The 26297-nt window shown below is 35.8% G+C and overlaps 1 pseudogene; it reads right to left on the minus strand.

Moving 5' to 3' along the window:
- LOC109076556 overlaps nt 1-26297 on the minus strand; it is a 247798-nt pseudogene that overhangs the window by 136562 nt on the left and 84939 nt on the right.

Consider the following 26297-nt stretch of genomic DNA (forward strand, 5'->3'; position numbering starts at 1 on the left):
AAATATATGTTTATTAATGGAAAATAGCAGCCAGGTCATGCTGTAAAAATAACTCCCTTCGTGAACCACAGCAGACAAAATAGTGCGGACTTACATAAACAAATAAAAAGAAAAAACAACCTTCAAAATCAAATTATATTAATGTGACAACATTCAAAGCACTTCATATGAATAATTACTACTAAAAAATATTTGTAGATGAATTAATATTAAATAAACATATCAGTAATGTGTGTAACATGGACATTCCAATGTTACTGTAGAGTCAACAAAATTATGAGTCAAATATTAATCCTGAACTTTCGAGCAAAAAGATTTGCAACGCAATGATTTTCTACAGTATTTATTACTCATAACATGTCAGCTTCTTGCAGGTATTTGACAAGTAGAGTTGATAGTATCAGACTGATAAACAAGCTTCTAATAAAATATGAACACTCCTCATGAATTATTCATTGGTCAGGAGCTTGTGAATGATGTATGAATTATCCCGTGCATATTTTATTCATAGGATTTTTTAAACTGACTTCATTTGAATAAAGCACCGATTCATTTTGGGTAGACTATGAATAATGCAAATTGTTTGTTTTATTTTACAGTCTTAGCACATAAATGAACATTAATAATAACAATAAATAACATGTGTTGGTCCTTTTTAATGGCAAACTTTTGTTGTATCACTCGGTTTACTAGCATACCATCCACTGGCACTGATACAGACTAATGTTAATGAATTAAAGTGCTTCTCTTTGGTTTAAATTGACTAAAGCAAGTTCTTCATGGTGGCGGCCCCATCTGCAAACACAGCCTCCTGGTTATTCAATACTAATTGAAAAAATTCACCTTTGGAAAGTCCCAGAAAGACTGATGGGCGAGTCGTCCTGATCTCTCCTGTGTTTGAGGCTTTTTTTTTTTTTTTTTTTTGATGTTGTCACTCCCAGTCTATTGAGCTTCTGACAGACAATCCAAGAAGCCTGTCCATGTCTGGCAGCTCATTTGGTGGCAGGTGGCAAACAATTAGACACAGCAATTTCAAGGCCGGCAGATGACATTAAAGCATGCGGGAGTGAGTGGTACGACCCGGCGTCTGTGGACGGCCTGTGTGAAAGCATTTCAAAAATAATACACTCTGCCATGGCAACTCATTTCTGCCTGCCAGACTCTATTAGGGTGCTGAGGGGTGAGGACGACAGGAGGGGAGCTAGGGGCGCTTCTGTTTAATCTGTCATCAACGCCCTGGAGACCCTCCCTAACATTCACAAACACATCTACACACACACCACCTAGTCAGCAGGCCCACCTCATCTGTGGCAGTTGCATGCATTACTAGTGTTCCTGTGTGATAGTGTTCCTGTGGCTCAGTTGTAGAGCATTGTGTTAGCAGCAGGGAGAAGCACATAATTTTGACCTAGTCTTGCAAGAGACAGAGGTAAGGCATAGTTCACACCAAAATGAAAATAAATAATTATTTACCCATTCTCCACTTGTTCCAAACTTGTATGAAAATCTACCTAAACTGCTGAACACAAAAGATGATATTTTGAAGAATGTTGGTAACCAAACAGTTGACGGTAGCCATTGACTTCCATAGTATTTTTTACCAATATTCTTCAAAATACATCTTTTGTGCTTCAGCATAAAGTCAGGCACACATTGTAACTTAATCTGGCAAAAAACTAACCGCTTAGATATCTAGCGGATATATATCTCTCTAGAAAAATATTGAAAGGTAATTAGTTGATAACACAATAAGAGACCAACATGCAACAAAAATCTGTATGTAAAGTGTGTAGCACACATACAATCAGGTCCATATATATTTTGACACTGATACAATTTTCATAATATCGGCTCTGTGAGATGATCAAGATGAAATTTAAGCAGACTTTAAGCTTTAATTCAAGGGGTTGAGCAAAAATATAACATAAGTGTTTAGGAATTACAACCATTTTTATACACAGTCCCCCATTTTAAGGGGCTCAAATGTATTTGGAGAAATAAATATAATAATAAATAAAATGTTATTTTTTTTATATTTTTTGAGAATCCTTTGCAGTGTGGAACTCATGGACATCACCAGAGTCTGGGTTTCCTCCTTTGTGGTGCTTTGCCAGGCCTTTACTGCAGTTTACATCAGTTGTTGTTTGTTTGTGGGTCTTTCTGCCTTTAGTTTTGTCTTCAGCAAGTGAAATGCATGCTCAAACAGGTCGAGGTCAGGAGATTGACTTGGCCATTGCAGAGTATTCCACTTTTTTACCTTCAAAAACTCCTGGGTTGCTTTTGCTGTATGTTTTGGGTCATTGTCCATTTGTACTATAAAGCGCTGTCAAATCAACTTTGCTGCATTTGACTGAATCTGGTCAGATAGTATATCCCTGAACACTTCAGAATTCTTCCGGCTGCTTCTGTCCTCTGTCACGTCATCACTAAACACCAGTAACCCAGAGCCACTGGAAGCCATGCATGCTCATGCCATCACACTGTGTTTCACAGATGATGTTGTATGCTTTGGATCATGAGCGGTTCCAAGCCTTCTCCATACTTTTTTCTTCCTGTCATTCTGGTACAGGTTGATCTTAATTTCAGCCAGCCAAAGAATGTTTTTTCCAGAAATGGTCTGGCTTTTTAATATGTTTTTGGCAAAGTCTAATCTGACCTTGTTTGCACCTTGGTGAACCCTCTGTATTTGCTCTGGTGAAGTCTTCTCTTGATTGTAGACTTTGACAGTGACACGCTACCTCCTGGAGAGAGTTCTTCACTTGGCTGGATGTTGTGAAAGGGTTTTTCTTTGCCATGGAGAGGATTCTCCGATCATCCACCACTGTTGTCCTAGGTGGACCTCCAGGCCTTTTTATGTTGCTGAGTTCACCAGTGCGTTCTTTTTTTTTTTCAGAATGTACCAAACTGTTGATTTGGCCACTCCTGATGTTCCTGCTCTCTCTCTAATGGATTTGTTTTGTTTTTGAATGGACAAAATGGACCCAACTGTACTTTTTTGCATGTTTGTATAGTCAACTAGATGTAAAATGGTTACAAATTTTACAAAGGTTTATAGAATATTGAATTATCGGAATTAACAGATATCACTGTTGAATCAATTAATTAAATTAATTAAATGTTTTGAAAGCTATGGTATCACATTTAACATTTAATATTTAATATTGTCTATAGAATATATAGAAATATATTATTATAAAATTCAACTTATAATAATAATTTATAATAATTCTAAAAATATATCTACATGTATATGCCTATTACACACACACATACAGTACATGTATATATCTATATACACACACACACACACACACACACACACACACACACACACACACACACACACAGACTGTTCATTTCTGTGTATATTGAATATTCAAAGATACAAAAATATAATTGCAAAAGTCTGTGAGACCATTATGAACAAACCATCAAGCATGCTATCCAAGAATTCAAGACAGAGACTTATTAAGCGTTTAAGACAGCGAAACCCTCCTCCCATCCAGCTGGAGATAATTTCTAGCCAAAGTGAGCAGGTTATTATCAAAAAATTTCCATTTACACAATTTCTGTTTACATATGTTGATTTTGGCCAGCCATGAACAGCAACAGCTTTGCAGCGCAACTGAAGACATGTGTTAAGAGCAGAGACAAATCACGCTGAGATTTTATCTGGCCTTGGAATGTAAACACGCCACGAAATGCTCAAACACATCTCTGAGACATTTTCAAACACAGCAATTCTTCCTGATAGAAAGTATGGGGAATTTAAAGTGAGTTATAGCTTGCTTATGACCAAGAAAATCATTATGGCCATTCCTCAGGGAAAAGACTAATCCAAGAATTCATCATGGTCTGACTGTAATGTATTGTGTAGTGTTTAGAGGCACGGAAGGGATCGCAAGCACACAGAAAAGGTCGCTGTACTTTTAAGGGCTTTGTACATATACATCTGCAGTAAATGGGCTACTGTAGTGCTATTGGTGACAAGAAACATTCAATCACGGTAAAACCATTTGATTTCACACTGGCACCCATGCTGATGTATACTGCTGACACCTAGTGGAGGTTCAAATCTTTACACTTCACATACAGCAAAATTTAATTTATTTTTTACGCCCCTAGGGCCAGGCTTTTTTTTCCATGTCATAGCTCAGACGTGGGCTGGCATTAGGTTTTAGGCTTCTTCTTATTTTCTATTTTATTATATATATATTATATTATTTTAGACATCTATCCATTATGGTGACGAAAAAGATTTGCCACGCTGTTGTTAAGATTGATTTTTTTGTTTGTTTTTAAGATTTGAAATGGGTTGGCGCCTGCTTATTTATCAGAGCTTATACATGTCCACACTCCTTTTAAAGCACTGAGGTCATCCAATCAGGTGCTTCTTGATGTTCCGAGAGCCAGGTTGTGCAATAGTTTACCTGTACACACAAGAACTGATCAGAGCTGCATTTCCCGAAAGTTTTGTAAGCCTAAGAAGTTCGTAATAACAATCGTACGACTGATCTTAATATTATGGTCTGTTTCCCAAAAGCATCGCAACTTAAGTAGCACTTGAAAATCATCGTAGATCTACGAGTGCTCTGGAGTAATCGTAAAGCCCTAAGTGCATCGTAAGAAGACCTATTTATGCGGTCACCTGCAGGACAATCAGCAGATTACACCTTTAGGTTTATTCAAGTGCAATGTGATTGTAATATAAGGATTTGATTGTACTTTATTGTAAACATTATTATTCTTTTTTTATTAATTTATAAATGAAATAATTAAAAAGGGCAGAAAAAATAGAATTACACATCTAAATTAAATGACTGAACAACAACAACAACAAAAAAAAAAAATGAATAACAGAAGTAATGTAGGAAATATGCTTCAAGGAAAAAAAATCTGTCAATGACTTGCTGACATACACCAAAACCAGCCATGTATTGTCTCTCTCTCTCTCTCTCTCTCTCTCTCTCAAGTATATCATATATTATTATGTAACTTATAATATTATACACTATAATATAATATAATTGTTATTATATCCGAGTTGCCTGGAATGCAGTATTAGGTAAACATTTCAATAAACGAGCGTGTACTACAATTAGGGGCCTTTCTATTAGGTGACAATTCAGCACTTGACAAATGGATAGCGACTCCTAAGTAGCACAGCTACCTGCGATTGTGTTAAGTGCATTTTTGGGAAATGCACGTGAAACAATAACGAACGATCATAAAATGTATGACATACAACGCTGCTGACGTGTTTTCTGGTGCGCCCAATAACAAAGATAACACGTCAGCATCCTCGTACGTCAGCAGCGTCACTGCATTGTTGTGAACGCGCTCACAACAGACCCGGAAGAGAAGAAAATGCTGAATAAAGTCGTAATTTTTGTTATTTTTCGAGCAAAATGTATATTCGATGCTTCAACAAATTCTAACGGACCCTCTGATGTCACATGGACTACTTTGAAGATGTTTTTATTACCTTTCTGGACGTGGACAGTATACCGTACATACATTTTCAATGGAGGGTCAGAAAGTTCTCGGACTAAATCTAAAATATCTTGAACTGTGTTCCGAAGATGAACGGAGGTCTTACGGGTTTTGAACGACATGAGGGTGAGTCATTAATGACATAATTTTCATTTTTGGCTGAACTAACCCTTTAAAGTTTATGAATTGGACCCATTTCACTTACAAGTGCTTCACTGTCACCTACGGTAGATATTTGCATTATTTAAAGAAAAGAAAAGACAAGTAGGAACTAATTATCAACATTATGCACAAATTCCATCAACTGAACTTGTACCAAACCCACACTAGTCTGCATTGTGACAATGAGAAGACAGTACCTGTCAAAGGAATGGAACTGCATGGGTAACATGGCTTGGGCTTCCCTCTTCATGGCCTGATGGTCGGGGTATGGCAGGGTGTCTGGCCCGCTCTCTGTGGTCTCCACAGGTGCTGCTACCAGGCTCTTCAGGATTTCCTTGACATTGATGCCTTTGTTGGCCTGGCTGATGCTGGAGATGGACAAGGCGGGTTTGAGGTGATCCACAGTTGAAGGCTCAGTCAAGCTCTCCTGTGACCTGGCCTCTGATGACAGTGTGCAGAACAGCCCACTCATGCCGTTAGGACCACCCATGGCATGGTCCAGGTCGGCCCCATTCATCACACTGGACACCTGGTCGTCACCAAGTCCTGAGTCGGAGTGAGGGAGCGATGACCCTTGACGGGACTCCTCCAGCACACTAACAGCATCCCTGCGACTGTCAGAGAGGGCTGATGGGTGCTCTGAGGGACAAATATCACAGTGTAGAAAATGAATAGAATATAACAGAAATCAGAGATGATCAGAAAAAGACGTTTCTGAAATCACTATTTCATCAAAATTATGACATTAGACTCACTCACATGTCAGATGACAACTTAATACTTAACCTTACTTAAAACTACATAAAGATCTCTCTCTCTCTATACACACACACACACACACACACACACACATATATATATATATATATATATATATATATATATATACAGTACAGATAGATTTAAATTTATATAATGAGAAAATGTGAATTGTGAAAGTGAATATATATAGTTACAATAATAAATATGTATTATTCGATATATAATTATACTATATATATATATATATATATATATATATATATAAAGCTACAAATCTAAATTTTTAGCATCATTACTCCAGCCACATGAACTTTCAGAAATCATTCTGATTTGCTGTTTAAAATCATTTATTACTATTATTGTTGAAAACAGCAGAGTAGAATTTTAGTTTCTTTGATGAATAGTAAGTTAAAAAAAGCATTTATCTGAAAAATGTACTCAACTGTTTTATATATTGATAATAATAATAATAATAATAAAATGTTTCTTGAGCAGCAAATCAGCATATTATTATGATTTCTGAAGGATCATGTGACACTGAAGACTGGAGTAATGATGCTGAAAATGTATCTTTGATCACAGGAATAAATTACATTTTAAAATACATTCAAATTGAATAGTATTTTAAAAAGTAAAAAATTTCGCAATATTACTGCTTTTGCTGTATTTTGGATCCAATAAATGCAGATTTGGTGAGCAGATGAGAATTTTTTAAAAAACATTACAAAACTTACTATTCAAAAACTTTTGACTGGTAGTGTAAGAAAATTTTAAGACAGGTATACATTTCTGATCCAAATATCGTATTCACATACAGTCTGAGCACAATGACAGCGTTTCCGTCCTTCAAAAATACTTGCTATCAGACACTTTAACATGCATCCACTTTCATCCAATGTAATAAACTCAAGCTCTTGCAGACAAGACCACTCTGTCTCCAATCTCTTGGTTGTCTTTATCCACTTGTTCTCCAGATGTTGGGCATTTCTCAGTAATTTTCATCAACAGCCTTTAGCAAGGTCAGCGGGGCCCGATTCAGCTATAAAGTACATCTGAATGCTGATTTGGGTGCAGACAATGGCCTGCTACATGCTGTTTGGAAAAATTCCCATCCATAGCCTTTCTTCCCTGAAATTTATGAGGGCGACGCAGTGTAGTGCCTCTATGATCCCATTCTCCTCTGGTGGATTGCTTTCCTAATGGGCACTGACAGATGGGGCTGGAAATAGCAGCGCTGCCCCTGCCTCTGCATGCTCGTTCTTCATTCTTTATACTCGTTCTTCTCTTTTTCACTCTCTGTTCTTTTCACTATACTTTCCCAACAAAAACCAGTCGGAAATAAACACATCTTACATATCAATTAGTTCTTTGATGCATGCTTCAAACAACTGGACATTCTTCCAATTTTGTGACCGTTTTACAGACAAAGCCAGCAGTGATTTCCTTTAAGAATTATGTGAGGGATGCATGTTTAATTTCATGCGGGATAATTAGTGGAGCTTATGAATAATAGATGTGGGAGGTGGTGAACAGAAATGTGTTTGACACCAGCTTGAGACGGACCCTGTGGAGACCTACATTTTTCCGATATAATTTGTATCTAGTATGAGACAGAAAAACTACCTGGCTAATAGCATTAGAAGACATTTGTAATGCAAATTAAGCTGTTTAGCTTATTGTAAATATATGTCAGTAAGTTATGCCGACAAACATAACATTAGCCACTACAATACCTGTGCTGGTGGGGGAATTTATCTCATGCCGAATGCCTCTTCCTGATTGGCTGATAGACCTGACCGTCTCCCGCTGGGGCTCCAGGATGTCCCGGTACTTCGACACCATCAGCACCGAGATAAAATAGACAACAGCGAGAGCCAGGAACTGGGCCTGCTTACTGTCATCCTGTGGAGCACAACACAAAAGCATGAAGAAAGGTACGAAGAAGAGTCAACATTAGACTAAAACATGTCACACAAAGCAGAAATGCTACTCTGAACTGATTTTGTTTTGTTAGTGCACTGTTCAACAAAGAATTACAGAGTGACATTTCAAAAATAGCAAACAATAAAAAAAAATAAAAAATGAATGAATGAATATTCAATATTTAAAAAATAAAAAAATCTAATATTAATCTAGAAAAATAACATTACAATAATATTACTTAAAACAAATTAAAGTAAAATAAAATTTAAAAAAAGTATTATATCTAGTGCTGGGCTGGGCAACAATTAATCGCATCCAAAATAAAGGTTTTGTGTACATAATATATGTGTGTGTGTACTGTGTAAATAAAATAAATACAAATATGTTATGTTGATATATTAAATATATCTATTTGTAATATAAATTATATGAATATAAATATATACATGTAAATATTTTCAAAATATATACTGTATGTGTGTCTTTATATATACATAATATATATACACAGTACATACACATATATTATATAAACAAAAACTTTTATTTTGGATGGGATTAATCACAATTAATCATTGCCCAGCACTAATTATATATAATTATATTACTTATATGAGTACTACATGTATATGTATGTATATATTCTGCCTTTCATTAAAGTATACAAGATGCTTTTGAACATGGTGAGATACACATACACACATTCTTTAAAGGGCATTTGAGGACGGTTTGACATTAACTCACAACATCGCGAAAGACAGCAGCTCGCAGTCGGTTGATGTCCACGTCTTGCAGAAGTCGGTCCGGGTCCAATTGGAGAAACATTACTTGGAAAATTTTCTATGGTGGTCTAAGGCAAGAAAAGCAGACATTTTAAACAGACACTTAACAGTTTAATTTAATTTAACAGTTGTCACACTGCAGATCTTGTTTACACATTCACACCATACCCAGAGCACCAAATCACACATAACGTGACAATGTTATATTGTGCGGAAAAAACAAATGTGGCAAGACACCACATACTGTACTTTCACTCTTTAACAAAGACGGCTTGAACACAGAGTACTGTAGACTACATATTAAATGTCATAATACATGTATAAAAAAAGTAAAGAAAAGGAAAATAACAATCGTAAAACAATTTGTTCCATAAATGACATAAATTTCAAGTATTATTTATATCACAAAAATTATAGATATCACTTTACTTTTGTACAAAATGCCTGCAACAAGAAAACCCTAATTGCATAGTGAGATTACAGAAATTGTGTTTAGTGCTTGGATGCAGTGTAACAGAGTGGGTAGAAAAGTGGGTACCTTGCTGGCCGTGGAAACACTTTGCAGGCCCTCCTGAGACTTACTGGAAGACAAGGTGGACTTCAGACTTCTGTCCCTCTGACGCTGACGACACTCTAAACAGTTCCTCACAGCCACACAACATACTGAGACAGACAGAAAGAAAGAACAGAAAAATATAATAGGAAAAGGGTGGACAAAGAAGAATGGAAGAGGAAAATCATACATTTACATAAAAAAATTGTAAATAAATTATACAAAACTGAATAATTAGATTTTGGGTGCTGATTGATCCCTATAGTGTCCCAATATATTGGCTCTTTAAATTATAGTGACAACCCTGCTTGCATTTTATTATTGCTTAAATAAGAAATAAAATAAAATAAAATAAAATAAAATAAAACTTCTAAAGGAAAAACAAGCAAAGAAACATTTTGATAAAATTAATAATTTAAATTCTATATTAATATTTAATATTTCAAGGTATTTGATCGTAAAAGCAAATCTGTAATATTGATTATGTAAACAAACAAAAAAAATTTCCTTTCATTATATCATAGAAGATAAAAAAAAAAGTATGGAAATGGTAAATTGACTGTAGTAAAAAAAAGTCAAAAATGGCTGGAAGAGTGTTTTGGAAACTTATGCAGAACATTTTTTAATAATAATATAATATAATAATATTTTATAAAATAATAAAATATAATATAATATAATATATTTTTGCATAATATAATAATATAATATACATTCTAAAAGAAAATCAAGTGAAAAAAAACAAAATACTTGCTATTTAATATACAAGAGTATAGAATACTAGATTAAAATATTTAAAATGACAGAAAAATAAAGTCAGAAAGTTGGTCGGAAGAGTCTGAAGACATTCAGCATAAAGAAAATTTGTTTTCTTCTTTAAAATGTGTCTTGACATGCACACACACATATACACACACCTAGTCTGAGGCACTGTCGCATCAGTCCACCTGAGGACATGTTTTTCTCTGCTTCAATCTCGCTGAAGTTGAGTGAACTCGCAAAGACCAGCACATCGACCATGGACATCAGCCGGGTCAGAAAGATCACGGCCATCTCAGACGACATGCCCTGCGTCGCCTCGATGCCTTCCATTTCAGTCTGACACAGACACACACAATAATCAAGAACACAAAGTGTACTGTCTGATGTCACAACAAGTCTGTTAACACATATTGTTATAACACTGATCAGTCATTATCTTCAGTACAACAGTGGAACATTCAGGCTGAGAATGAGGTGTATTGGGTAAAATGTGACAATACAGCACATCCTGCAAAACAGGATGAGATGGCTCATGCAACGTTTTGGCAGATGTTTTCTAGGATGCAGGATTGCCCGTGGCAGACAATTTTTATTTTGAGATGTGGTGCACTGAAATGTAACATTTGAGAGTTTTAATCTGAGAAAAATTAATTCAAACCTCCCCGACCAAGCTACACTACCATTTAAAAGTTCATGGTCGGTAAGATTTCTGTGTTTTTGAAAGATGTCTTTTATGTTCCCTGCAATTACTTAATCAAAATACATTAAATAATGTATTATTTAGGGCTGTCAAATGATTAATCACGATTAATCACATCCAAAATAAAAGTTTTGTTTACATAATATATGTGTGTATACTGTGTATATTTATTATGTATATATAAATACACACACATGCATGTATATATTTAAGAAGAATATGTTATGTTTATATATTAAATATATTTATATATAATATAAAATATAAGAATATAATATATATAAATGTATATACATGTAAATATTTTCTAAATATATAATTTATGTGTGTGTATTTATATATACATAATAAATATATACCCTGTACACATACATATATTATGTAAACAAAACTTTTATTTTGGATGTGATTAATCGTGATTAATCATTTGACAGCCCTAGTATTATTGTGACATATTATTACCATTTAATATAACTGTTTTCTATTTTAATATAATTTAAAATATGATAGCGAAGTTACATTTTCAACAGCCATACTCCAGTCTTCTGTGTCACAGTGCTCAAGAAACATTTCTTATGATTATTAATGCTAAAATATATTTCTTTTATTTCTGTGTAGACAATAATACCTTTGTTGTAGGATAGAAGTAGAATAAAATAGAAAAAAATAATATAAAATCCCAAAGAACAGCATTTGTTTAAAATATAAATCCCTTTGTGATATTATAAATATAAATGTATTTACTAATCAAAGCAATGCTAGTTAAAAGTAAAAAAAAAAAAAAAAAAAAAAAAAAAATATATATATATATATATATATATATATATATATATATATATATATATACTTTTATAAAACATAAAAGTATAATATTGTATAATATAATATAAAAGTATCAATTAAAAATCATACTGACCCCAAACCTTTAAACAGAATGTAGAAAATACAAATAAATATATAAATAAAATAAAATAAAATACAGAAAATTGTATATGCATTACAGTATATCCATTTCTTGTACTAAAAAAGTATAAAGAAGTACTGTAAAAAGAAAAAAATAATAATTTATGTATAACTCTTAAGGGCTATGAGAAAGTATGACATCCATGAGTGAGAGAAAATGGAAATGAACCACAGAACATTTCAAATATACTAATGTCTTGGTACTAACCTTGGTATTCTTTGCATAAACAAAAAGACAAATAAAGTAAAAAAGAAAATGTAATTAAAATACACTCAGCAGTAAATAACGTACATAAAATTGGGTAACATAAGGTGTCAGCATCATCCCTGAGGCATTCCGTTATTTTAATTTCAGCTTCTATTTGAAGAGCTTGGCTTGCAGTGATCTATAATGACCACTGGATGGAAGTATTGTCAAATGTCTGGCGCACTCACAGAGGGAGAGGTGGCGGCGGACAGCAGGGGAAGGATTCCTCCACAGGCAATGATGATGTTATCCGCCATCTGCGAGATCAGGTGAATAGTGTTGTGTACAAAGATTATGTTCTCATTGCTGTTGACAAAGTCCATGATGGATTTTGTTGAATGACTGTGAGAGGCAAGAGTAAGAGAAAGACAAAAACAGAAATGAAAAGATTTAACACAGTAGATTTTTGTTGATTATGACTCCATCAGAGTAGACAGCATAATGTTTCTGACATGAACAAAAAAACAAAAAAACAAATGGCTACTGTCAGAATTACAGTTCATTCAACATAGAAAAATAATTTCTACTATACAAAAAACACCAGAAAACATAGTATTTGAAAATTAGACTGCACTAGGACCTTGTTTTTGTTTGAGTCAAATTAAGAATGACATCTTCTCCACATTCAGAGTAAATTGTAGGCACTGACCTTCTCCAAATGTGTACGTCTGCTTCTAGGGCAAAGAGCAGATCCGTAAGTAAACGCTGGTGCATTGGGGACCACTTGAACTCTGGGATACGGAACATGGTGGTGCGGGGACCAGGACTGAACTGTCGACACTGCTCTTCTGTCATCGGCATGCCTCTAAAACCCAGATCTACTCGCAGATCTCTATCCAGATGACTAACAGAACGACCGTGCAAACTCTGAAAGCAAAGAAATGTTTTTAATACCCAGAGCTGATGTACTTTAAACACAATGCACACTTAGAAAATGTACGTATATGGCACTGGCAGTTTTTGAGAGGTGTAGTAAAGGAGCGGTTGTGTAAAATGTGGTGATATTGTGTAAAAAAAAAACTTCATGCTGGGAACATCTTTAAAGACTTATATTTTCTAAAAAAGCCAGGTATGACATTTCTTGAGGCAAGATTTTTTTTTGTTTCAAGCTGGTTTTGCCAAGCTGCAGAATGCATCTTCCTCTAGGGTCTTCGATATATCACACAACACCTCAAAAGCAAGTCTGGCAGGCATAAAAACGTCAAAGAATGAACCCTCTTAAATTTGAATGTTTTTTAAACACATTCTGTCCTTCAAACTACAGAAAATACCAATATCAATATATTTATGTAAAATAAAAAAGTGACATAATAAAACAGCTATGGCATACCTTTTAACAAGTCAACCATATAATTAAGATATTTTAACTGAAAGGCTGAACTGTGTTTTCAGAACATTTGCAAGTAAGGTCAATTTATTACATTAAAGGATGTTAAAAAAACACAAATATTGTGAAATATTATTACAATTTAAAATAACTGTTTTCCATCTTAATATATTTTAAAATGTAATTTATTCCTGTGAAGAAAAGCTGAATTTTCAGCAGCCATTATTCCAGTCTTCAGTGTCACATGATCCTTCAAAAATCATTCTAAGATGCTGATTTGTTGCTTTGTTGATTATTATCAATATTGAAAGCAATTGTGCAGTTTGACAATATTGTGGAAAACTGATACATATTTTCAGGATGCTTTGGAATGTTTAAAAGAACAGCATTTATTTTTACAGGATTTATTATTACAACATTTATTATTACAGAAATCTTTTGTAACATTAAAAATGCCTTTACTGTCTTCAGTTTAATGCATCCTTTCTGAGTAGATGCATTAAATTCTTTAAAAAATAAATAAATAATAGTGCTGTAAATCGATTGAAAAAATTAACTAATTAATTGCTATTTTTTTCTTAAATTAATCAAGATTAATCATGATTAATCCTGCCTAACATTAAAGTTTTTAAATATATTTTTATACTGCAATAAATTCACATTTAATATTCAAATGAATGTGGAAACAACATAAAGGCAGTATATTTTTAATATTTGTTTAGTGGCATCTTTTTTTTTTAATGACTGAAGGTGTGATACCAATACTACCGATGTCTTTTCCTAATATTTAACCATTTAACAGCATAACTGAGAGCTATCAATTTTAAATTTTTTTAGACTTGTTATTTAAAATAACTTCCAATTAAAGTGAACTAAAAACAATCTTCACATAGACCCATTATAATAAAGTCATATTTACCTGAGCAAGTAGGAAATATACAGAAATTGAATAAAGTTATCAAGCATTACATTTTTTAATTAAATATAGATGAATCCTTAAACCTACCACAGTTACTTATTTTCTCTTTTTTCTTTGATTAACAGACATCACAGCAGGATTATTAGGTTATTTGGCTGCTATTACTTTAAGATATGCCTCTGCTGAACGTGACGTGACTCTGACACCCATGCTCATAGTTTCATTTGAGCTTTAATATGAAATGATACAGGCCACAGCGTACACCACCGTATTTTTGCATGCAAATGAAGAGCAGGCACTACGAGCACCACATCTGTGCATCTGAGAGTGCATCTGAAAAGTGTCCTGTTTGATGTGGTCATAAAGACGTTCCACTTCTAAATAAATGCAATTCTTTTCAAGAAGCAGCTGTTGTTAGTAAGGTGGCCAACCCTATCTCCGCCCCTTCGTTAACTGCGTTAAACATTTTTAACACCGTTAAACTGGAAAAATTAATTGCAAGAGTTAACGTGTTAATTTTGACAGCACTAATAAATAATGAATAAATAAATAAATGTACTAACCCTAGACAAGTACAGATCACCAACATCTACAGTATAGTTACCTGTGTTGTAGCAGTAGTCTGAATCTTCTTCACCTCTATATCTTTGCCATCATCTGATTTCTCTGTGTCTGATGTGGTGCTGGTAACATCTGCAGTGCTCTTTACCCCAGAAACCCCTGGCTCCAGATTGACTGCCACCGTCTCTATCTGCCCCGGGCATTTAGACAGGCTTTCCCCTTCAGAGACGCTAAAACCACTCATCTTAAAGCTGTCATCCTCCAATGCTGTTGGGTTAGCATCCAACTCTTTCGAGCTCTTCACCATGAGAGCCAAAAGCCCAAGGTCTGCGCTTGAGCTGGTATGGACCTGAGGTTCCACTCCTGAGAGCGGAAGAGGTTCAGATGGTCCCATTTCAGGAAGGAGGTTTTCTCCCGAGCTGGTTGCCATTGTGCCAAAGAGGAAGGTGTTGCTGCTGGGAATGGCATCTTTTTCGTCAGCCAGTGTGATGAGAGGACCTGAACTTTTGTCTTCTATGGTGGCTTTGGGTAGCAGAATGCTGTTTACACTGCTGTTTAGCTTCTCCACTGCAGCTGAGTAGACGTTATCCAGAAGAGAGTCCACTTCCACCAAGCCTCCATTTTCAGTGACAGTCAGGAGGTCCATGTCGTCCATCTTGACCTCTGTGGCCTCAACCTTCTCAGCTTTAATATCTACAAGCAGGTCATGAACTTCCACATGGACACCCGATGCTGGGTTCTCCTCATCCAAACATTTAGTTTCAGACAAGAGGTTCCGCCCCGATTCAGTCGTCTCTGGTTCATCCACTTCACTCTCAGGAGTCTGAGTTTGGGAATCCGGGTCCAGCTCCAGAGTGCCTTTAATAGCCGAAGCCTGGGCAGAAAGCCCCGAAATGGTGCTGACAAGCCCCTTCTTCCCTTTCTTAATGTTCTCCTCTTCCTGTCGCTGGTATTCCTCATACATTTTAGCTAAATATTCCTTGTGAGCTTCATATGTCACCTGCCAAACAAAAAGTGGTGACAAGTTTAGACTTCTTAAATGCAAACTTCCTGAAAAGTTCTATCTATCTATCTATCTATCTATCTATCTATCTATCTATCTATCTATCTATCTATCTATCTATCTATCTATCTATCTATCTATCTATCCATCCATCCATCCATCCATCCATCCATCCATCCATCCATAAAACTGCCTTGACTAATGTTGCTTTTTTAAATGTAAAGATACATGAATTTAAATACATTTTTCCATTCATTTAATTTCTACTTCCTAATTCACATTTGAATTGCATTCTAAATGGAATTCTCACACTTTTGGAGCCCACTGTACTGTTCATCTGGATTATATAACCCATCCCTGCTTTCTAGATATCCATATCAATACTGGCCAATGGAAAAGCTCACAAGTTTTACCACTGTTGTTCAGCTGATGAAAACTGTTTATTTACTTTGGAGTGGGCTATGGAGAGTGTGTCCACCCACACACGCCAACCGCCCCACTCGTGCTTGATGGCATGGTAGAGAAGAATCCGGAAGATGTTGTAAACCATCTCAGTGATCTTCTGCTCCTCTGAGTTCTTAGGGTTAATGTAGCCGAGAGAGAACATCCAATCCTGCCAAACGGAACACTGCAGCAGACACCTGTCACACAGAAAATGAGATGGATTAAGCTTGCGGCAGTCACTCGTGTTAAATCCTCCCTCTCCTCCGCAAACATCTTTTTTAACATCCTCAAATGACACTCAGTGTTGGAACCTAATTCACAAACCGACAAGTAACACAAAGCAATTTCAGCACCAACCTCCATTAAACTTCAGATCTGCGAGGTAACGCTAAGAATGACTGGCAGCTATTTGAATAACACCTGAAGCACTTTGTGTTATTCACTGTCATTTTTTTCTCAGTGCATTGTGGCATAATAAATGGACCTTTGACTGAGGCAGAATGAATTAAGCTTGTTCCTTTTGCTGAAACACTCCGGGTTGTAAGATTGTGGTAAGGATGATTTAATTTCGAACCTATCCCTACCGGCTAGCAAGCGGTAAAGCTACGGCGTGTAAACCATCGTTACAGGATTGGTTCACCCTGAAATGAAAATTGTCATATTTTACTCACCCAACTTTCCTTATTCAGTGAACACAAAAGAAACATTTTTGAAGAATTGAATTGGTCGCTTTACAATGAAAATTAATGGGGACTTCAAGGCTTTCAAGGGACTTAACAAAAAGGACTCCAATAAAATTGGGCCAAACTAATTCTGCATTATATTCAAAGTCTTTCAAAGTCACACAATCGATCTGTGTGAGGAATAAATCAAAACTGAATTTGTTATCTAGTAAAGCTTGACATCTGCACTAGTTCTCCTTGATCTGTTCATGAGCGAACTAGTTATGACTGAACTAGTTCACAAAACTGATCTGGGCTGCATTTCCTAAAAGCATCATAAGCAGATCATAGTAACTGTTGACACCAATGGTTACTACAGTCTATTAAGACTTAAAATGCTTTAGATTTGTTCAAGAATTTGACTAATTCTAATTCTTGACTCAGTGATCTTTCACAGAATTAACTAACTGAAAGGGAAGAGTGGAAAACAACTTGGAGAATTTCCTCACACAAATCTATTGTATGGCTTCAGAAGAGTTTTCTGGTGCTTCTGCATCCTTTTTGAAGCTTGAAAACCTCGTTCCTTATTCACTGTAATTGCATGGAGAACAGCGTGCAGCGCAGTCTTCATAATAATTTCTTTAGCATTTCACAGAAGAAAAAAGCCACTTGGAACGACACAAGGATGAGTAAATAATGACACAATTTTTATTGAAGATGAACTATTCCATTAATAGAGAAGATAAATGTCTGGTCTAGTCACCATCTACTGTTTACAGATCTTTCAGAAAAGCACTTTGGAAACATAATGACTTCATCTAGTTTAAAAAGCTTCTTCCTTTCAGTTCTGAGTGGCTCACTGTAGAACTTAATGACGGAGATGATGAAACGTAATAATAATAGCCAATTGAGATTTCAGCACACACTGGGCGGCTGATTAACTGCCAGACTTGTGACGGCACTGAGGAGCACGTTGCATATGGCTTTGGAGAGAAGAAAAGGAAAACCAACAGCCATAGGACAGCAGCGAAATTGGTATGGGCTTGAATGTGTCACTGAAACATCTGCTGCGAGAGAAACACTGGATTATTAAGCATCACGGGGTGCCCATTTAAGACAACAACAAGGGAGAACGTCACTCTTTTTTCCACTCTCTTTTCTGGTCCATTCACAAGGCGGTTAATTGCTGTCATGGGGGAAAGGGTGAGAAAGGAAGAGACCCTCACCGTCTGTTCTCACGGCTGTTACTGAAGAGTTTGATCATGTCAGACAGGAAGAGACGCCGCACCTCCATCAGGTCCGCGCTGGGTGAGGAGTTCTTCAACAGTGTGGCCACCACCTTAAGAATCACTGGGAACAACGAATGGGAGAACAAGCAATAATCACTCAGAGTTCTGTTTGATTGGCACAGATGCAGACCATTGAGCATGCGGTCTCACTAACTGACACAAATGAAACGGGCATCCCTGGCTGAAGTCTATGCGCAGAAGAAACCGTTTAATCATTCGCTAGTAAACTTTTAACTTCCACAGATGACAGTAAGTGTACTGTATTAGCACCAGGCCACAAAAAGAATAAATGAGCTGACAGAAAGAATTACTTGGGTTCTGAATCTTCACAGTAGAGTCGGGCTCAGCATGTGGCTTGTGGACGACCTGCGTGCAAACCTGCTCTGTCAAAATCTAGACAGGAAACGGAGCAGATGAGACTCATGAATGAATCGAAACAGGTATATACGGCATAAATCATCATGCAATTTAAGTCATTTGAAACATTGCAGGAATAGATTAAGCATCAGTTGTTAATACGGCTTAAAATCTGAAAACTCTACTCAAATATTTTGTTTAATGCAAATGTAATGGAACTGAGTAAACAGTCAAAACTTAGACATGTAAAAACTAACTAAACTGTCTCTTAGCAGTTAACTACTAGCTAGAAGCAGCATCCTGTGGTGCTATTTTTTAACATGCTACAAAAATGAAAGAAACAACCAAGTTAAGATATTTACAATGTTACAAAACATTTCTGTTTTTAACTTCTAACTTTCTATTCATCAAAGAATCATTAAAAAATGCATCACGGTTCCCACAAAAATATTAGGCAGAACAAATGTTTCATGGGACACTGAAGACTGGAGTAATGCCTGCTGAAAATTCAGCTTTGCCATCACAAGACTAAATTAGATCTTACAATATATTAAAATAGAAACCAGTTATTTAAATTGTAATAATTTAACTCCAAACTTTTGAACGGTAGTTGAACTGTTTTAAATATTGAGCTGCACAATATAATTCTTTAAAAAACATTTAAAAATCTAACCATTTGAATTTTTTACCATTAGTGTATATTGTATAATAATATGAAATAACATTAAGAAAACAAAAACAAATATATTTATACAAACAGGCCCTGATTCCAATGGTTCTTTATTTGTCCAATACACATTTTTTTTTTAGATATGGATATATATATATATCATATATATATATATATATATATATATATATTATATTATATATTTTAGTTTTGTATATTTTTATATTAACCTGAATATTTCTGTAAGACTGTAATGCTGTATTGAGATCCAGAATAGAAATAACCACCTTATATTACCTCATATAGTGTGTTGTACGTAGTTATCGACAGTGTGTTGGAGTGCAGCATGAGTCGTTCCCCAAGAAGAGTGAAGAGACTGTTTGTGTGCATTATTTCCACCTTCCTCCTGTGACACACCACAAACACACAGAAAACATACTGTAGTTAAAATACTAACTTTCTTACACCTCACAGCTAATGTCAAGCTATCAGGAACAGGCCTTGAAGGCGACTGAGCTTGGCACCTTTTGCGGGGTGTCAGGTACCTTCAGTTTTTTTTCCCACAGAATAACGAAGCAGCCACCTCTATGGTCTCATACTGGGAGAGCTGTGACTTTCACAATCACAAAATATCCAGCAGCACATCATGCTGAGGTAATGTCAGGATGCTAAGCCTCCTAAACATAGTCCTGCCCAACAGCAGGTACAGACAAATGGGGACTGTACAGTAAAATGACAAGCAGAAAAGAGTATGTTTTAAAGTGCCTGTGAGCATTCAGGATGGTAACCACTCAACGGTGGATACTCTAATGATGACAAAAAGCAAATGTGGATTTTATGTGCACTCTAGGCTAACGGCTGTACAAGTCTGCAAATGTCAGTGGGCTTGTAAAGCTCTAAAAACAGCTCAGATGGCCTTTATATTTTTCTAAGTGTTCATTTAAGGGAAACGGCCTCACACATGCACTTACACTCACACTAATGCACACATATATATATGCTGTATATTCAGATATACATATAGGGTAGATCTGACAATATATAGCGTGTAACGGATTTTGAAATACCACTGTACATGTACTTGAGTCAGTGGGCAGGAATGATTTATATTATTTACATGTGAGCGTGACACGGAAACATTATGTAATGCAAAATACAGAGCATAAAGCGTAGATGAGGTGTTTATGGTTGCAGAGCAACGTCAGATCTTAGAATATTAATAAAAATGAGTGTTTATCAGCTGTTTGGTTCATTCAGTCAGAAAAATAACATTAAATAACAGTTTAGAGTTTTTTGAGGCTCATGCTTTACATAATGTGAAGCTGTTTTTGCACTGATGCTAGACTAATTAATTTTTTATGAATAATGGTATCTTTTGGTTTGCATCCATCAAGTTTCAGATAATAAAAAGATTAAAATGAAAGAAAAATATCATTCAAAATATGCATTACACATCATGATTATTATATGTATATTTTTTATTTATATATTAAATTATACTTTTATTTTTCAATTCTAAAAAAATAAAAAATGAACAAATATAGTACTTTTTTTTTTAATTATTAGAAATTATCATTTAAAATACACTAGCGGTCAAACGCTTCTTTTTCTCAGAAGCAACTTCTTTAGCTTTGCCATCACGGGAATAAATTACATTTGACAATATATTAAAATATAAATCATTTATTTAAAATATTACTCTGTATCTTGAATTAAAAAATGCAGCCTTGGTGACCCATGCATACATACATACTGTACATAAATAGATACACTACATAAATTTTTTATTTATGTATTATACATTTTAGTTTTGTATATTATTTTACAACAATAAGATATGTTTCTTTAGCAGCAAATCAGAATATTAGAATTATTTCTGAAGGATCATGTGATACTTTTGACCATTAGTGTAATTATTTATTAATAAGTATTGATAATAATTTTATACTTAAAATTACATACACGTACAGTAGATATAAAACTGCAATATAAATACACACTCACAAACAGCAACATACACAATCACACACTAGTTCAAATATAAGACTTCTAGGTAGAGTATCTCACTATACTGTAAGTACCAAAAGCCCTGGAGCCATATAGAGAACACTTCAAATAGTCAGAAGAACTTTCTTTTCAGAAAATTCAGAAGAAATTTCAGAAACACATTACTGACGAGGACTCTGTCCTTATGCAACCACAAATTTCACCTTGTCGGATACACTTGAGAAAAAGATAATGACTCTTGGAAGACTTCATTGTAAATATGTCTCTGGGAAAGAGAAGAATGGATGTACTCACTTGTGGCCTAAGTGTTTGAGGAAATATGCCAGAACTTTCAGAGCCTGAACTCGGATGCTTTCACTCTTGGAAGCCAGTAGTTTGTACACCACCCTGAAAAGCAATGAAATGAAATTAGAAATAAAATAAGAAATATTCTGAATTTTGTCAAAAACCAAGAAACAGTGGGAAAGTCCCAAACACTTTCTGTTTCTATGTGGCTGCTGCAAAAAAAAAAAAAAAAAAGAAACTGGCAGATAATAATATAATACTCAAGAGGAAATGGCATTGTGTAAAGCACCATGAAGCTGTTCATCAAAGTCATATCAATTATTTTGAGCCAAAAAGCAAATAACTCTATCAAATCCATCTATATTTCATTAGCTTGGCATGCAGGGTGTGAGCTTTATCCTGCTTGTCAGAAAAAATAAATAAATATGAAAATATCACTGCAATTCCTAAGTCGAGTCTTGTGAATAATTCATGATTGTATCTTGTAGGCAAACTCCATCATCGCAGACAAGATGAAATATAAAGAAATTTAACTGACTGTGTGTGTGTGTGTGTGTGTGTGTGTGTGTGTGTGTGTGTGTGTGTGTGTGTGTGTGTGTGTGTGTGTGTGTGTGTGGAGTAATAGGCTGGAGTAAACTCAGATCTCACCGGATGCCGTTCCTCTTGTCAAATGCGGGAATCATGGAGGCTGGGTGCTCAGACATGAGGGCCACCAGCAGCTGAAGAACATCATGGAGGTTCTCATCCTGAACAGAGTAAAACACATAAGCATTTTATGTAACCCTGTGCTAAATTGAATTCAACTCCAATTCAAAAGTTTGTACAGGTGTAACTATTCTTTAATGGGACTATTTTCTACATTTTAGAATAACAGTAAACTATGAAAACTACTAAATAATGGGCATATGGAAAAAACGAACTTACTGAAAAATGTTAACCTATATTTGAGCTTCATTAAAGTCACCAGCCTTTGTCTAGATTTGAGTTTTTGAAAGACTCTTACGCTCACCAAGGCTGCATTTATTTGATAAAAAATACAGTAAAAACAGTAATATTGTGAAATATTACTATAATTTTAAATGAGCATTTTCTGTTTTAATATGTAAAAAAAATAATCATGTGATGGCAAAGCTAAATTTTCAGCAGCCCTTATTCCAGTCTTCAGTGTCATGTGATCTTTTAGAAATCATTCCAATATGCTGATTTGCTGCTTAATAAATATTTCTTATCATCAATGTTGAAAACAGTAGTGCTGCTTAATATTTATAGAAACCGTGATTTTTTTTTAGGATTCTTTGATGAATAGAAAGTCCAAAAGAACATCATTTTTACAATATGTGACTGGTTGTTGGGTGATTGTTCTTTACTACCCGGCCCAAATTAATCATTTAAGAAAATATCTAAAATAATGTTTTATTTAAAAAAAAAAGTTAATTGATTTTAAAATAATTAGTGACAAAAAAAGTGAAAACAAATATACATACAGCCAAGTATAATTACCCATACTCATAAAACCCACCCAACATCAAACACATCAAAGAACACACACACACAACATAAAAAAAAAACACACTGTGAACACACACCCGGAGCAGTGGTGCAGCCATTTATGCTGTGGTGCCCAGGGAGCAGTTGGGGGTTCGGTGCCTTGCTCAAGGGCACCTCAAGGGCACCCCGAGACTCGTACCTGCAACCTTAGGGTTAGGAGTCACACTCTCTAACCATTAGGCCACGACTTTTTACACATTCACAGGCACAATTTTAATTGTCTAAAGAACTAATTTCATGACTTGAGGGGAAAAAAAATTATTAGAATCAAAATTTTGACTGGAACTGTACTTGAACCTTTTAATAATTTCGCTTCTACTTAAACCTTTTTTTTAAACTTAGTGTACATTTTTACAATCGTATTCTGTATAATCTATTTATACCAAAGAAAAAAAAACTGTCAGGATTTCAGGTGTAAGCTTGAAACTTAATTTTCATCATTGAAGGTAGAATGCAAAAGGAAGTCATTGAGTTACTGATTTTACATTTCCACAGTCAACTATCCTTAAGTGGCCCATTTAGAAACATTATATAAAAGGATATCTTCTAAAACAGATATATGCCAAGGGTCTGCTGAGGGAAAACATCTCTAGGTTACGCATGTAACCATGGTTTCCCAAGGGAATGAGACGCTGCATCAAAACGATATGGGAACATCTTCAGCGTGACCACGCTCTGAATCATGTGTGTAATCAGGCCAAGATTTAGACTGACAGAACCAGTGCCTGCTTGGGGCAGGACCCAATGAGACACATTTGGCAGGGGCTCTCACACCGCCAGGTGACCTATTAAGGGAACCACTCTCTCGAGACTGGCCTCTGGTGTACTTAGAGCAGCCAGCTTGGTGCCCTGAAGTGGAGGACCGGAAGGGGATGACGAAACTAGCTGCTCAAGTCAGCGAGCCCCCCAGAACCGCTACGTTTCCGGGAGGACACTGAGAGTTGCGCTCGCTGGAGACCGTTGTGCCCTGAAGCACCAGAGGTGGCAGGGTTGACAGACCGATCTCCTGAGGGCACTGAGGAGAGACGAGCACTGTATAATGAGATGAAACAATATCAATCTCCTCGGAGAAAGATAGCTGCAGCAGCAAGCTCTCACTCAAAGGGGGAATAGACCGCAGCGTGGGCTTCCGAGCCCTGAGATAGAGCGCTAGATCTAAGAAGCGCAGGAGGAGAAAGGGTGAGCCTGTCTCCAACCCGTCCGCTAAATCCAGTGCGATCCCCGTGATCTCAATCTCTGCCATGTTTCAGCAGCAGCGGGACTGGAAGCACAATGATCACAAACTCGAAAACACTCCTCAAAGTGTGTCCGGCAGGAGTGGAGCATTTGCAGCGGGCAGAAGCACAATCAACCCCCTCAAGAGCTGACTGTACGAGCTCCACTCCCAGGCAAACAACACACAAACCATGTGTATCCCCACCAATAATGTAACGTGGGCAGGGAGGAACACACTGTCTAAAATGCTGCTTGATCTCACCCTTAAGCTTTGTCTTTTGAGAAGCATTAGACATAATCAATTTTGTCTCAATCTGTCTCATAATCAATTTTGTAATCAATTTTGTAATCAATCTGTCTTGTGCAACTGAGACAGATGACAATAAGAATGACACACAGAGCGCTTGCTGAATGACAGAAAACTGCCACTGTATCCACCACACATGCTTTTAAGCTTCCTGGTCTCTACGTCACCCCCCCCCCCCCCCATCCATTAGACTGATTACACACGTGAGCAGAGCATGGTCACACTGAAGGCGTTCTCATAGTGTTTCGACGCAGCTTGAGTTCCTGAAGGGAAATTGTAATTTGGTGAAGACTCACCTCATGCATGGTCAGCAGGTAGTTGAGAATACTTTGAAGCTCATCTTCTTTAACACCTCGGTCCTGACGAATAAAAAAAAAAAACGAGAAAACGCTGAGCAAGGCTACTTTTGCAATATGCTGTTGGTAAATACCTAACTGCACTTATAAGCTGCTACTGCCATCAGCATGCTGACAGACTATGAAATGTAAATAGAAAGAAGAAAACACACATAATAACAATGAGTTCAAATTCAGTGAGGCTGTTTGTGTTTGCTGAAATTACTGTTCACAGCAAATTTGGGTCCTGACTTTTACAAGCTGTCTCTTATTATAAGGAAAGCAGCATGAACTGTCTGGTTGTAGCAGTGCTGTTAAATGCACACGTTCCCTATTACTGCGAGAGCACAGGCAGCTTGAGAGCTAATTGTTGTTTGGCTACCTGACAGATTTCTTGATATGGTAGCACTGGTCTGAACAAGTGTACATTTTTTCCTACGGTCCTGTTAGAAAATGGTAAACAGCTGGGGCTGGTAAATGAGAACAAAAACCTGCCAAAGCAACAGCCCTAGAGCTGCTGTTCTCTGTACTTTGATAAATAAATGCGTGTATTTGTGACAGACACACAAATTCAAAAATGAAATTCACTGTAGGTGTCATTCTGATAGGTTAAAACTTATATGAATGTATAAGTTTAAGGAAAAGTTTATATCCCAGGTCCTGTAACAGTCCCAGTTTCTTTAATTATTATTATTTGTATTTATTTTTTTCATTTTTAACAACATTTTTGCCTTCACACATTTATATAACAATGCTTATAGTGTGAACAATATATATATTTTAAATTATACATTTTATATGTATATGTATATCTATCTGTATGTATTATAACAACCTTACAACAGCACAAATTAATGATTATTAATTATAATTAAAACTAGAAAAAAACAAAAACAAACAACAAAAAAAAACTTTTAGTTGGCTTGAGAGAGTCTGACCAGAAAGTTGGAAAAAGTCTTAACAGTTTTGAAAGTTTGACGGTTTGCAGTCTGAAACTGTTTGAAGTTTAAAGTAGTTTTAA

This window comes from Cyprinus carpio, chromosome B15 (assembly GCF_018340385.1).
Source record: "Cyprinus carpio isolate SPL01 chromosome B15, ASM1834038v1, whole genome shotgun sequence".
Taxonomy (NCBI): Eukaryota; Metazoa; Chordata; class Actinopteri; order Cypriniformes; family Cyprinidae; genus Cyprinus; species Cyprinus carpio.